General features: G+C 40.4%; 1 long non-coding RNA gene across 1 annotated transcript; it reads left to right on the top strand.

Annotated features, from left to right (window-relative positions):
* The first annotated feature begins 8,093 nt into the window (after positions 1-8,093).
* Positions 8,094-9,190, top strand: LOC142368106 (uncharacterized). Its single transcript, XR_012767257.1, has 3 exons — positions 8,094-8,148; positions 8,230-8,289; positions 8,833-9,190. It is a non-coding gene; the product is annotated as an uncharacterized LOC142368106 (long non-coding RNA).
* The last annotated feature ends 5,032 nt before the right edge of the window (positions 9,191-14,222 follow it).

Genomic DNA, 14,222 nt, shown 5'->3' with positions numbered 1-14,222 from the left:
TCTTGTTAGAATCACTTGCTCTGTAGTTCCATATTAATCATATATTGCAGATTAGAAAATATTACATTAATTGAAACTGTGTCTCAGTATCTGCTCTATTTCACCACTCCAGCTCAGCTGTCATTTTGAGAGCTGAGCTGGAGTGGTGAAAACAAATTTGTGTTACTCACTTATTACCTGCCTGTCTTTCTTATTATTTTCTTTTGACTGTATATTGCCTTAAATACCTTGCATATCCTTTGTTCTGCTTAATTCACAGCTGTCTAAGCAGACTGATTGTTTCAGTTACCATGACGGAATGAAAACGATATTAATGTGGTCTGGAGTATGGAGTCCATAGATACCCATTTCAAAACGGTAAAGAAACTTTTTGATGATTGTTAAACACAATGCTTTCCTTTGAACAAGACTGTGCAGGAACACAACACCTGCCAGTAAGTATATTGTAGGTTTATAGTTGACTTTGAAATAAAACTGGAAGAACGTGATAAAGACTAAAATCCTCTCTTGCTGTGAAATGACTCATTATCACAAGTTCAAATATATAATTGTTTATCATGAGCAGACTGTTTAAAGATCTGCCAGCAGTCAAAAAAATTGAAGCCGTTTGGCACCAAAGTTGGTGACAAATTAGAAGGAAAAAAAGCATAATAGTGATGAAGAGCACTGTCAAATACTGGTTTCCAGCTACAAGAGGTAAACACCAAAATGTTTGTTACGTTGCCTACATTACTGAGGTAGTTTCCATTTATTGGCAAAGTTAATATATATTATATTCAGTCTGCATGTTCATAAAGGGCTTAAAGGTTAAAGAAATATTTTTATACAATAGCCTAATTAAATGTTGCACCCACAGTGCAGATACTTAGGACGACTGAACTCTGTTTTAATGCTGTATTTAGCCCCTATATGAGGGTACAATCCAGAACAGGAGGCACGATGACTGATGAGCAGTAAGTACAAAGTTAGTTGTGGATTCTATTCGCCACCCAGAGGCACCTGTTGATCTATACAAAATCCACAGATGCAAAATGTACTACTTTTTTTTGTGAGAATTCCTCTGTTAATTACTTTTTGAAAAAAAACAAACCATTTATTCTTTAGGTTTTTGGATTAAAGAGAGCAATACAAATATTGCTAATTTAGATTCACAAATTAAGTTTGAGGTGAACTAAAATAAGATTAATATTTAAAAATTAATACAGCTATTGGAAGGCCATCACAAGTGCAGAAATAACATGTGTCTGAGTAATTATGTGTGTATCAGTGTGCAGACGTGTGTGTTAAACAGTACGATATAGACTGGGGGGGGTGTATGAAAATTTGGAGACTTTAATTAACCTGTTTAATTTCGCCGGTGGTGGTTTAACTGCTCCATCTAGCCTGATGGCAGCCTGCAGCATTAATGGCTCAGCTAATTCCAAATATAAAGTATTAGCCTCGGTTTGATTAACTGTGCCAATTTCATATTTTATAATAGTATCCTATTTGTAAGGGATATCAGTGATATCCACACGTAAAAACATAGTTGCCGTTGCTCAAACTTTAGCTGAGCGAGCCATGCATTAAACTGAGTTACCACCAATAATAAATGAGGGTGTATTATACTTCTTTGTCCCTGTCCCTGAAGGTCACGTTTCAGACTTGTTTGAATGAGGTGAAGTAGCCTGAATCAACTGTAAATCTGGTACTTCACACTTTCTCAGCTCTCACGCATTCAGTCTGTCTAGTTTGCTCCAGTTTGGTCTCACTCACTTTCTGTCTCTCTGTTGTTTTTGTCGGTGATGACGCCTCTCTCGAGTGCCCTCAAGGCATGTTGCCGTGGCGACTGGAGTAAAGGGGCGGATGAAAGAGCAAGTGGCATCACTTTTTCTCCCCCAACTCTCGCGCTTGCTGTCCCACTGCCTATCTGTGCAGCTCCACTGGATCACTCACCTCCATCCACTCAAACATTTGTCATCCTTTTGTCGCCTCTCACTCAGGAGGAAAGTGCTGCTTCTATGGAGCATATTCCTCCAGTTCCTCATAAATTGATTATCTCTCGCTTCCTGTTGCGTGTGCCGACCACACAGTTGTCAATGAAAGTGAATTGAAAATATAAGAAATGACATTTAATATGTTTCCTGAACCTGCCTCAACCAGCAGAGGCCCAAATGCATATTTATGATGTGCTTTGTGTGGATGAGTGTCATAACTTATTGAAACAATTTGTTCTTCTGAGTTTGCACCATGTGATACCCTGTTTGCGTATGCTCATTGCCTCTTGCAGCCTCTACAGAGGCACAGCTTGTATTTTGCTGTAGGCACTGGTATACACTGTAGTAACAGTAACCCTGACTCGTTACCTTGACTGTGAATCTGTTTGTGATTAATTCATGAACAGCAGCTATGGGCATATTGATTATTCTTATAATTTGCTCTCATCAATCAGCCTCGACACCTTCATATATCCTTGTTCGCTAAATATTGATTTCCTTCCTTATCCTACTTCATTCCTGTTGTAAGCAATATTCCAGCAAAGAAATGTGCTGGTTTTTCCCTCGGTGGGATTTCTTTATTCCACCTCTAGGCTTCTTTCTGTGCTTTCTCTAATTTCCTACCTCCATCTGTTCGGCTTTTCCCTACGTCTCATTTCGGAGTTATCTCAGGTTTAATGTTAATGGATTTAAATGAGGTTGTTGTGATTGAGTTTAACGTCCGGTGGCGGTGTCAGTAAACAACGATTTATTTGATTAATCAGATAATCTAGCTAAATGCCACACTTTGAATATAAAGCAACTGTGACAAAAAATGACAACAGAGGCAGGGGCATTTTAAACTCAGCAAGTCAGACAAAGAGAAATCTCTACATGGGAGCAAGGGTGTGTAAAAACTCATCTCTGGCTTCCTAAGCAAGGCCCAAAAATGTGTCAGTAAACCATGCTCCCTCATGCCACTGTCCTTACATCTTAGATTTGTTGAGAATACCCAGTTTGCAGCCCTTTACCTTAACTGTGCCCGTGCAAGTGTGACAAAATGAGAGCAAAGACTGAGGGAAAAAAAGAGTTACAGTGTTAGAGAACTACATGCGGCAACAGAGACAAACCCGGAGGCACAGACAGATTGAGGTTGGAAATAAAAAGAAAATAAAAGAAATCAAGAAGGAGGCAGAGAAGGTTACAGAAGACTGAAGTAAGAAAAGAAGCGTGGAGAGTGAAGATGGAGGGGGAGGCACGGAGGCATTAGCTAAATGGGAAAAAAAGCCAGCGATGTTTTGGTTTTTTTGGTTAATGGCATGGTGCTGAGGAGGGTCCTGGCCTAAACTCCAGGTGGGCCTCCATCTTTTTGTCCCTTCGGGTGTTAAGCTTAACCTGCCTCGCTTCAGTAAGTACCCAGCTGTGCAAATGGCTAATGTGATTGTGAAGATATAAGCCCAGGATAATGGCATCTGCCAAGCAATCAAGAACAATGTTCCTCTGCATTGGGCAGTGATGAAAAGGGAGCACCAGGAAATGGATGCCTGGAAGAGGGCTGAGCCTTTGGGGAAGAGGAAAATGTGTCGATAAATGGCTGTAAAGGACAGGAGTAAAGGTGTGAACTGTGAGGACAATAGTTTTAGTGGAACAGAAAAGAATGAAATACTAATAAACCGACATGGATTAATCAATCAATACAGAGGAGGGCCTGGAAAACAAGCCAAAAAAAAAAAAAAAAACACAATGCCAGCTGCTGATTCTTTAAACGACCTCAGGAAACCAACTGAACCAACTGTTTTGGACCTATTGAGTTATTGTATGCGATAATAAGTAAAACTCAAAGACATCCTGAGGAGGTTATGACCATTAGCAGCAGCATCTTGTAAAGCTGGAAGGATTTTAACGCTGTTGAGTTAAAAACATTCCTGGATCCCTATGAGCCAAATCGTCATATGGATGTTATTTCTAATGATGTACAGCTAACAAACTGCAAAAAGATCCATCAGCATTGTTAGCATTGATGTGAACTTGGCATATTATAATTGGCCTTAATAGTGACATTGTGTTTTGGTAGAGAAATTCTTCCATCACAGCACAGTTGCATGCACAGTTGAGTCAAACTATGATTTCATTTTCGAGTTATTTACAGAGGTATGTCTGACATCTCAATTCTGTAAACTGTGAGAGAAAACATTCAAGACATCCTGCAGTCTAACTTTCTCTGTGGGAAATCATCGTATATGTAAACATCACTGAATTCACTGCACAGAGGTTATCTTTAAGTTACTTGAAAAGTGGTTTTGTCAGATGATAAAATCAGTTTTTTTTTATTGCAAAACAACAGTCTGGAAATGCTTAAAGTAAGTACTAGCTGACACATTCTCTAAATGGACTGGTTTTCAGTCAGTTTCTGACAGGTTTAGGAGTCTGGCAGAAGAAACAGAAAAATTGTATGTGAATGAGAGCAGCTTTTTGGAAATCCAGTTGTTTTAATGTACACTCACTCTCTTCTTTTTACAGATATGTCCAAAAAGGAACTTTTGGGACATGTACAGAGCACCTAGACTCATTTGAGTCTTGTTGAGTCTACACATGCAGGAGAGATTTGATTTCCAACCGCATCATCTGTGTGAGTATGCTAGTCTGGTGTCGAGAAGCTCAGTTTTGGTCAGACTAACCTGTTTACATGCATTTTAAAAGGTCGGACCAAAACTATTTTTTTTTTCATGTCATGCAAATGTATTTAGTGATATCATCATTTGCACACACAAAAAGTGATGGAAAAAAATCCTGTGGAGAACAGACAGCTTAAGAATGATTTTCGAATCCTATTTTCTTTGTTCATTGTGGTGTTCTTATCCAACTTCATTTAACAGATGTACCTGAAATAAGCACAAAACGTCTGAGGTGGTTGCATACAATTCATTGAAAATGTATGCAGTTTTGTTGTGGTGTACACGGTATCCCTCAGGTCGCATTAATGCAGAGTCCCACAGTCAACTGAGGTTTGGGACACACAAATATCCACTTTTGGGTCTGCAATTGGATTCTTACCATACCACAAACCGTGACTCATAACTGTCTTTTACAGATGCAAAAATGAGAAGAAGCAGAAGATTTACTGTCCATCTCTGACATCTCCTCTGCATCACGCATTTCAACACATTATGTGCGATCATCACAAAATGGGGTCTTGAGGATATTTCAGGCATGCTGATGCCATAATGGTGCTCTGCTGTGGGTGGAATATCTAGTTGTTTAATTGTGCTATAGAAATTAATTGGTCTACCTTGAAAAAAAAAGAGTCCTTACAGTCCTATAATCATTTATGAATAAATTCTTTGTGTTTGTGAGAATCTGATGGAATGGGAAGAAGCTAAATTCACTCCCTAGCAACCTAGTTTTGGATTTCTAAACTGACCAACATTGTTTGATGCCAAGGGCAGGTAGTTAAAAAAATACACAGCAAATAATAGAATAAATCACCTTTATCACTGGCTAGCCTCAACCAATCATATCTATAGAGTTGAATTACTTAGTAAAATCAAACTCTTGCCAAATAGATAGGAAAGGAGCAAAAAATTAAAAAAAATTGAAAAATTAACCCTTTAAGAAAAACTTTAATTGTCCTAGCTTCTATTGTTCTTTGCTTTTTTTGTCAATAAAAAAATACTCTGTTGTTCTGATAAACTTTAAAGGATACTTCATGAGTCTAACACCTAAAAGAGCTGCCATTGTGGAATACTGATAGTTCACGATCTTTCAAATCTTATATGAATCCAGCTATGTTTGACATAAATGCCCTAAGGGTTTTTTGGTAAAACACTTAAGTTAGAGCAGTTAGGTTCACTAACTCAGCACAAATGATGAGTGCATTACAGGACACATTTTTGAAAACTTTATGTATTCACTCACTCAGTATTAAGTAATTCAACAATCCAAAACATGTATATAATATGTGAGCCACGTGTATCAAGTCTGATCCTTGTATGGCATACTACTGGTGCAAGATCACTCAAAACTCTCTACAGGGCGAAAAGTTATGGTTTATACTAAACCTAAATACACTTCTGGAGGTAAAAGCTCATTTTGTACACCAATGGTAATTTTAATATGCACAATAGCTTTTGCTTGGGAGACCAAGAGGTACAGACAGAGTGAAGGCAGTGGATGGGGTGTCGAATGATAGAAAATTATGTTTTGACAGTCAGGGGGTGGTAGGGCAAGGGGAATGCTGAGAATAGATGCACTTACAGTGGCATGAAATATTGAGGGGAGGAGAGAAAAAAACAAGAGCCAAGCAGCATGCGTCTGATGGGCAAACAAAAAGAGGAGAAATTTATTAGCATGACTGTAACAGGGAGGAGGAATATGTTCCACCGCACAGAACCTTCAGGAGGCCGAAAGAGACTGCAGAAATGTATTTACTACTAGGAATATGTTGAAGTCATAAAAAATGTGATGATGGTTTCAAAATCCATAAAAAGGACAGGCAGCTGCATATCTGATATAATTCAAATACATGGGATCATTTTTCAAGCAATTCTGTAGTGACCCAGCCCATAAAATTGTCTGGATATAAAACAACTGCTTCACAATCATAGGTTGATTTTTTTTTTTCAACTGTGGTCTTGGTCTCGCTGTACGCAATGGGTGAGCTTAAATAGGTCTTCAGTTTTAGTCAAGTTTTCTTTTTGTAATCTAAAGAAAGCACAAGTTTGTTTTTTCCAAATCTTTTAAAAAAGAAAAAATACTTGGTTTCACAGTAGAGTTTCAAAATCTCAATCCAGAACAAACAGAAATAAATCCAAATGTGAAACAAAAGCTGGAGCCCTTCAAGCATCTGGTAGAGTTCTCGGCTTTGAGGAAACCCAGACTGATCACAGGGTGAAAACGTCCAAATTGTGGTGAAATTCCAGCTCATGGTCAGAAACTTACCATGGTCCAGAAGAGGGCAGGCTGCTTTAGACTGCTAGCCTGATACTCATATTCCTTCACATGCATGTGTGGTGGACCAACTACAACAATGCAGAACAAAGGAGCTCTGATCACAATAAACAAAGAAGTAGAGCAACTATAAAATCTGTAGCCAGCCAAGTTCCCAAACGTGGGTTTGTGTGTTCACTCCAACAAGTTTAACTGACCCATGATATCTAACAAATTAAGAATAAGTGATTTAAAAGATAAAATGAATTATACTATTTAAGCCTTTCTGAATTCTATCATGGGCTGCACAGTGGTGTGGTGGGTGTGTGGAGTTTGCATGTTCTTCCCGTGTATGTGTGGGTTCTCTCTGGGTACTCCGACTTCCTCCCACCGCCCAAAAACATGCATGTCAGGTTGATTGGTGACTGTGAACTGACCTTAAAGAGTGATTGTGAGCGTGGATGGTTGTTTGTCCCTATTGTCTCACTGGCGAGCTGTCTAGGGTTATCCTGCCTCTCGCCCAATGACAGCTGGGACAGGCTCCAGAACCCCCCCACCCCCTGCCAACCCTGTGCTGGATTGAGCAGGTTTAGAAAATGGATGGATGGACAGAATACCAACATTAACCACTGCAGCTGTTACTGTGAGAGATTATTTTGAAAGGAGTCTGCCAAAAGAAGTTTTTGATCTGCACCAAATACGTCTACCATCACAACAGAGAATGAACTCCAACTTTAATGTGTTTTTCCTGAGCACATTATTACAAAAACACCTGGGGCCTCATATATGAAACAGTACATAGAAATCATAAATAAGAAATAAAGTTGCAAAAAAGCTATTGATATTCCATCTATCCATCCATTTTCTATACCCGCTGAATCCGTCGGTCGGGTCGCGGGGGGGCTGGAGCCTATCCTAGCAGTCACTGGGCAAGAGGCAGGGTACATCCTGGACAGGCTGCCAGTCCATCACAGGGCAACACAGAGACAAACAACCATCAACACTCACTCCTAAGGAAAATTTTAGAGTCACCAATTAACCTAATGTAACCCAGAAGAGAAAACGTCTTGCGCTCTTTTATTTAAAAAATAAGCAAAGCTTTTATTTTGAAAAGAGGAAGTGTAAGTCTCTTTTTCTAGCTTTATTTCCGGTTGAACAGGAAGTGCTGTCTTCTTTCTTTTTAACTTAACGCCAAATTTACTCTACTGAATTTCGGAAATGAAAAGAGGTCGGTCATGGACGCCTAGAGCTAAACTTTGTCATTTTGGTGAGTTTTAATGCAGAAAAGCATTTTTAAACAAGTAACTGCACTTTTCAGAAGTTAATTTGGAATGTCTGTTATGTTAAGTTGATGGGAGCACGAGGTAGAGAAACTCCATTGCCGTGTCCATATTGAAACCTCATCTTGGTGAGTTGAGACATGTGCTCGTATGTGCTAGCATTGTGCTAACGCTAAATGGCGGTTGGATTTATTTCTGTTTAAAAACCTTAAAAATGTTATTTCTGTTAAGATATGATTTCACCCAATGATATTTAAGTTATTTTTGTACTATTTTTTTGTTGAAACCACTGGTTAATGATGTTAAATGTATCTTTTATTTGTTATCAAAAGGAAGAATATTAGAGCTAACCAGACTAAATGCTCCTTGGTAAAGAGATAACTGATTGGTAATTCATGTTATGATTTACACAAGTTTAATCGATTATTTAATTGGTTAAAAAAAATACTAATCATAATTTTATGGTTAAAAGAGAATTTCATTTATTTGTTTCATGTGGTTAAAATTAATTTCATGCACTACAAAGGATATTTTGAGTTAAAAGAAACATGCATGTAAAGTATTACTGTGGTAATATGGAAATTGAAGATAAAAACTAAGCTATAGCTGTAAGAATGGATAAGGAAAAAGGATTATTTAGCTGTATACAATAATATCATTATTGTGTGTAGGCTAGGTTTCTTTTGCTGATTAAGAAGTTGGATCGAATTCCTGGATTTTCTCCGGACGGAGATGGCGAGCCTGTGCCCAAAGAAGAACTGAACATCCATTGAGGAACATAATTCTTCTCTCCAGTTGTGAACATCCATGTGGTAACAATACGACCACTGAACGGAAAGAAAGAGCTGAACTTAAGAACATTTTTTGACTTGACTGACGACTATAAGGACAAACTGAAAATCTGAGCTCAATTGGACTGAGGTTTTGATTTTGATATGCCGGCTTGTTGTTATTATTTTGGTTGAACTGTGTTGTCGACTTACGTTTTTATTTTATTCTTTTCTACAAAATAATAATTATTTTTGCTCATTTCTGCCTCCAGTCAATTCATTTTGCAATTACCTTGGTTTCTATTGTAATCCTGCCGAACCTAGCAACTGGTCTATAACTTTTGAGTTATCTTAAATTATTTACTAAGTCAGAGGTTACAATAATTTGGCGAGCCAGCCAGGAGAATATTTTTTCCCTGACATTATCTTAAGCCTTAACAGATTGAAAATGGATATTATTGAGCGTGAAACTGTGAAGGTCCCAAATGCGGTGATAATAAGTGAAGTGACTGGAGATGAGCAAATTGAGGAAGTAACTGAGTTCTTAAAACAGTTTGGGTCAATCTCACGAGTCATAAAGGTAGACGATATTGAGTCAGAGTTTGTCCAAAGCGTTATTTTTGAGTACAACACGGGTGTTGCCGTTACTGCTCTCGAGCCATTGCCATGTACCCATGTAACCGACAGCGGGGTTAGCTATAAGATACAATCCCTTGCAAGTGTTTACACTCGATGTGTGGGGAATGATACATCCAAGTCATATCTCACTGAAATTAAACACCTAGCCAAGATGAGTGGCAGAAATTTTGCAGATGTTTTGCAGGACGTTATGTCACAGATTGCTGAGTCAATCAAAGAAACTGAACATGACCCAACAGAGCAGGTTAACTTACCTGAGAACCTACCTACATCTCCCAGGGTCGAATCTCAGCCTTCAGCAGTTGACCCCAATATTCAAGGTGTACAGCGATCGAGCCAGTCAAATCACACTGCGAGTAGCCCAGCTCATAGTTTAACCACCATGTCTGCACATGATTTAAACCCTCCCGAAGTGCAGCGTGTGGTAGTTGAACACATTGTGAAAAGAGAAGATTGTTCAGGGCAACAGTTCTCACAAAAACTCAGAGCTTTTTCTGGCAAAGATCCGCGACCAACATATGAGCCAGATTATGATACTTGGCGTTCTAGTGTAGAACTGCTCATGAGTGATCCTTCCATTTCCAAAGTGCAACAATCTCGAAAGATCCTTGAGTCTATCTTACCCCCAGCAGCTGATGTAGTTAAGCACTTGAATCCTAACAGCTCACCTGCAGAATACCTTAAGTTACTAGACTCTGCCTATGGGACAGTTCAAGAGGGCGGAGAGCTATATGCCAAATTTCTTGACACATTCCAAAATACAGGTGAGAAACCATCGTCTTACTTGCAACGCCTCCAGGTAGCCTTAACTCGCACTGTGAAACGGGGTGGTGCCTCAAGCAATGATTTTGACAGACTTCTCATCACTGTTTTGTCGAGGGTGTTGGGACGATTCCCTTCTAACTGCACTCCAGTTAAAACAAAAGCGAGAAAACCCTCCAACCTTTCCTGATCTGCTTCTTTTATTGCGCACCGAAGAAGACCAAAATGCTACAAAAAATATGCGAATGAGACAACATCTGAACAGTACAAAACAAAAGGTGACATCCCACCTTCAAACCGTCGAAGGTTGCTCAAATGGAAATGATAGCACACTTACCTTGAACTCCATTCAGGAACTCTCAAAACAAGTTGCAGAAATCCAGTCTCAACTAGTAAAAATGACTACAAAATCAAAAACGCAAAATAAAAACAGTCCATTTGATACAAAGCTAAAAGAGAAACGAAAGCTGGAAAAGGTGATCATGGAACCCACCAAACTAACAGTTAAAACTCAAAATACGCCACCCAAGCCGTGGTATTGTTTCCAATGTGGAGAAGATGGTCACATCAAGCCGAACTGCGAAAATGAACCGAACCCAGTTCTAGTTACTGAAAAGCGCAAACTGTTTAGAGAAAAACAGAGGAAATGGGAAGCTGAGAATCCCTCAGCCGCTAAAGGACATTTAAACTGAAAACAGTCCCTATTGCGGGGCAAATGGGGGCTGTATGCGGTGAGTCAGGTCCCACTAAGTACAAGCAACGAGCTAACCTTAAACAATCTGTCACCAAGCCACGAAAGTATAATATACCAGAAGGATTAGTTGGCTCTAAGTGTACAGCTGTCGTTAGCATTTCAGGTGTTAATGTGAATTGCCTTCTTGATTCTGGGTCACAAGTAACTACGGTAACTGAGACTTTCTACAAACAAAACTTTCCAGATCAAACCATTAACCCACTCTATGACCTTTTGGAAGTGGAGGGTGCTGCAGGTCAGCCCGTCCCATATTTGGGTTATATAGAGATGTGTGTTACCTTTCCAAAAGATTTCTTAGGCGCAGAGATTGACGTGTCAACCTTAGCCCTTGTTGTTCCAGACACTCATCCGAGTAGTCAAACACCAGTCTTGGTGGGAACAAACACACTTGATGTCCTTTATGGGAAGTTTTTAGATGTTAAGAGCACTGATTACTTACCTAGCCTTTGTGGGTACAGAGCACTATTGAAGACTCTTGAACTAAGGCACACGCAAAACAAAGATGGGAACATTGGATTAGTTACCCTGTCAGATAAGACTGCAGCAGTCATTCCTGCAGGCCAAACGGTGATTTTGGAAGGATCTGCAAACGTTCACCGCACAGTAGTTGACACATGTGCCATGGTCGAACATCCCTCTCAGTCTTCCTTGCCTGGTGGACTCTGTGTAAAAACTTGTTTGGTCACAATCCCTTCACGAGCTCCACACAAAGTGCCTGTGATGATTACAAATGAAACCGAACAGGATATCACCATTCCTTCCACTTGTGTCATCGCAGAGCTTGGAGCTTTTCATTGTATTCTGTCCCAGCACAGTGTTAACAGTGAAACTAATCCAACTACAAACGAGACACAGTTGAGTTTCAACTTTGGAGACTCTCCGATTCCACCTGAGTGGAAAGAGAGGATAACCAAGCAACTCAATGACATTCCAGAAGTATTCGCATTCCATGATCTGGACTTTGGGTGTACGAGCAAAGTGAAACACTCCATTAAACTTCACGATCCGACTCCCTTTAAGCACCGTGCACGCCCTATATACCCTCAAGACCTTGAGGCTGTGCGGAAACACCTACAGGAGCTGCTTGCAGCAGGTGTGATAAGAGAGTCAAAGTCACCTTATTCATCTCCCATCGTCGTGGTGAGAAAGCGAAACAATGATGTGCGGCTTTGCATAGACTTTCGCAAGCTTAATTTACAGACGATAAAAGACTCTTACGCTCTTCCCAATCTAGAAGAGACGTTTTCAGCCCTCTCAGGATCCAAATGGTTTACTGTCCTTGATCTTAAGTCTGGGTATTACCAGATTGAGGTAGAAGAAGATGACAAAGAAAAGACTGCATTTGTAACACCACTTGGATTTTGGGAGTTTAACCGTATGCCACAGGGCATAACAAACGCCCCAAGTACTTTTCAGCGACTCATGGAGCGCTGCGTCGGCGATATGAACTTGCATGAGGTGCTAGTTTTCTTAGATGACCTCATCATCTTTTCAGACAGTCTAGAGGAACATGAACGACGACTCATGCGGGTACTCCACCGTCTTAAAGAGTATGGGCTAAAGTTATCACCAGAAAAATGTAAGTTTTTCCAAACAACAGTCCGGTACCTTGGTCACATAATCTCTGAGCATGGTGTCGAGACTGATCCCGAAAAGATTCAGGCCTTAAAGACCTGGCCACGACCCAAGAATCTCAAGGAACTGAGGTCTTTTTTAGGATTCTCTGGGTACTACAGACGTTTCATAAAAGGATACTCGTCCATAGTACGCCCACTCAATGACCTCACGCGCGGGTATCCACCACTCCGCAAAAACTCAAAGTTCAAAGAAACCAACCAGACCTACTTTGACCCCAGACTGCCATTTGAGAGCCGATGGACCACAGACTGTCAAAGAGCTTTTGATTTGATCATCGAAAAGCTAACCTCAGCCCCTGTTTTAGGCTTTGCGGACCCGAAACTGCCTTATGTACTGCATACCGATGCCAGCACCACCGGGTTAGGCGCAGCACTTTATCAGGATCAAGGGGGTCAGCTTAGGGCCATAGCTTTTGCCAGCCGTGGGTTGTCAAGGAGTGAAGCACGTTATCCAGCTCACAAGTTGGAATTTTTAGCACTCAAATGGTCAGTAACTGAAAAGTTCCACGATTATTTGTATGGTGGTCAGTTCATGGCAGTTACTGATAGTAACCCACTGACATACATATTGACCTCTGCTAAACTGGATGCTACTAGTTATAGGTGGCTTGCCGCTTTGTCGAACTACAACTTTAAGTTGCAGTATAGGGCGGGTAAGCAAAACCTAGATGCAGATGGACTGTCTAGACGCCCTCAAGGTGAGCTTGTAAATGATGCCCAGTCCAGAAAAGAGCAGGAGCGTGTAAGCCGGTTCGTAGAGTGTCATCTAGAAGACACCAACACCACAGAGCTTGTAGATAGTGAAGTTGTTCACGCAATATGTCAAAACCATCTTGTCAAAATCAGAAGTGACTGTCATGATAGTGGTATTACACTTGTAGAGTCACTTACCATCTCTGCAGAAGCAATCCCAGACATCTATGGGTCAGAGGAACACCATGGGTTGCCAACTATTCCTGCCTTGTCCCAGTCAGAAATAAGGGCCAAACAAAGAGCGGACTCGACAATCAGACAGGTTATTGAACAACTTGAACATGGTGTAACTCCTCCACCAACTGCTAGAAAAGAACTCCCAGATCTCCCTATTTTGCTTAGGGAACTAAATCGATTGGAGATGCACAATGGGGTGTTATATAGGAAACGACAAGATGGAGACGAAGTGACCCACCAGCTTGTTCTTCCGGAGGAGCTCAGAGCTCAAGTACTCCAAAGCTTGCACAATGACATGGGCCACTTAGGTTATGACAGAACCCTTAATCTGGTTAGAACACGATTCTTTTGGCCGCGTATGGCAGTGGAGGTTGAACAGAAAGTAAAAACGTGTGATCGCTGCATAAGAAGGAAGAGTCCACCTGAAAAAGCAGCTAAACTGGTCAATATAACCACCACACGACCTCTAGAGCTTGTTTGCATGGACTTTCTCAGTCTGGAACCAGACAGCAGTAACACAAGTAACATTCTGGTAATAACGGATCATTTCACCAAGTTTTCTTTGGCAT

The sequence above is a fragment of the Odontesthes bonariensis genome, chromosome 18, assembly GCF_027942865.1.
Source record: "Odontesthes bonariensis isolate fOdoBon6 chromosome 18, fOdoBon6.hap1, whole genome shotgun sequence".
Taxonomy (NCBI): Eukaryota; Metazoa; Chordata; class Actinopteri; order Atheriniformes; family Atherinopsidae; genus Odontesthes; species Odontesthes bonariensis.
This window is presented reverse-complemented; position numbering and strand designations above follow the sequence as displayed.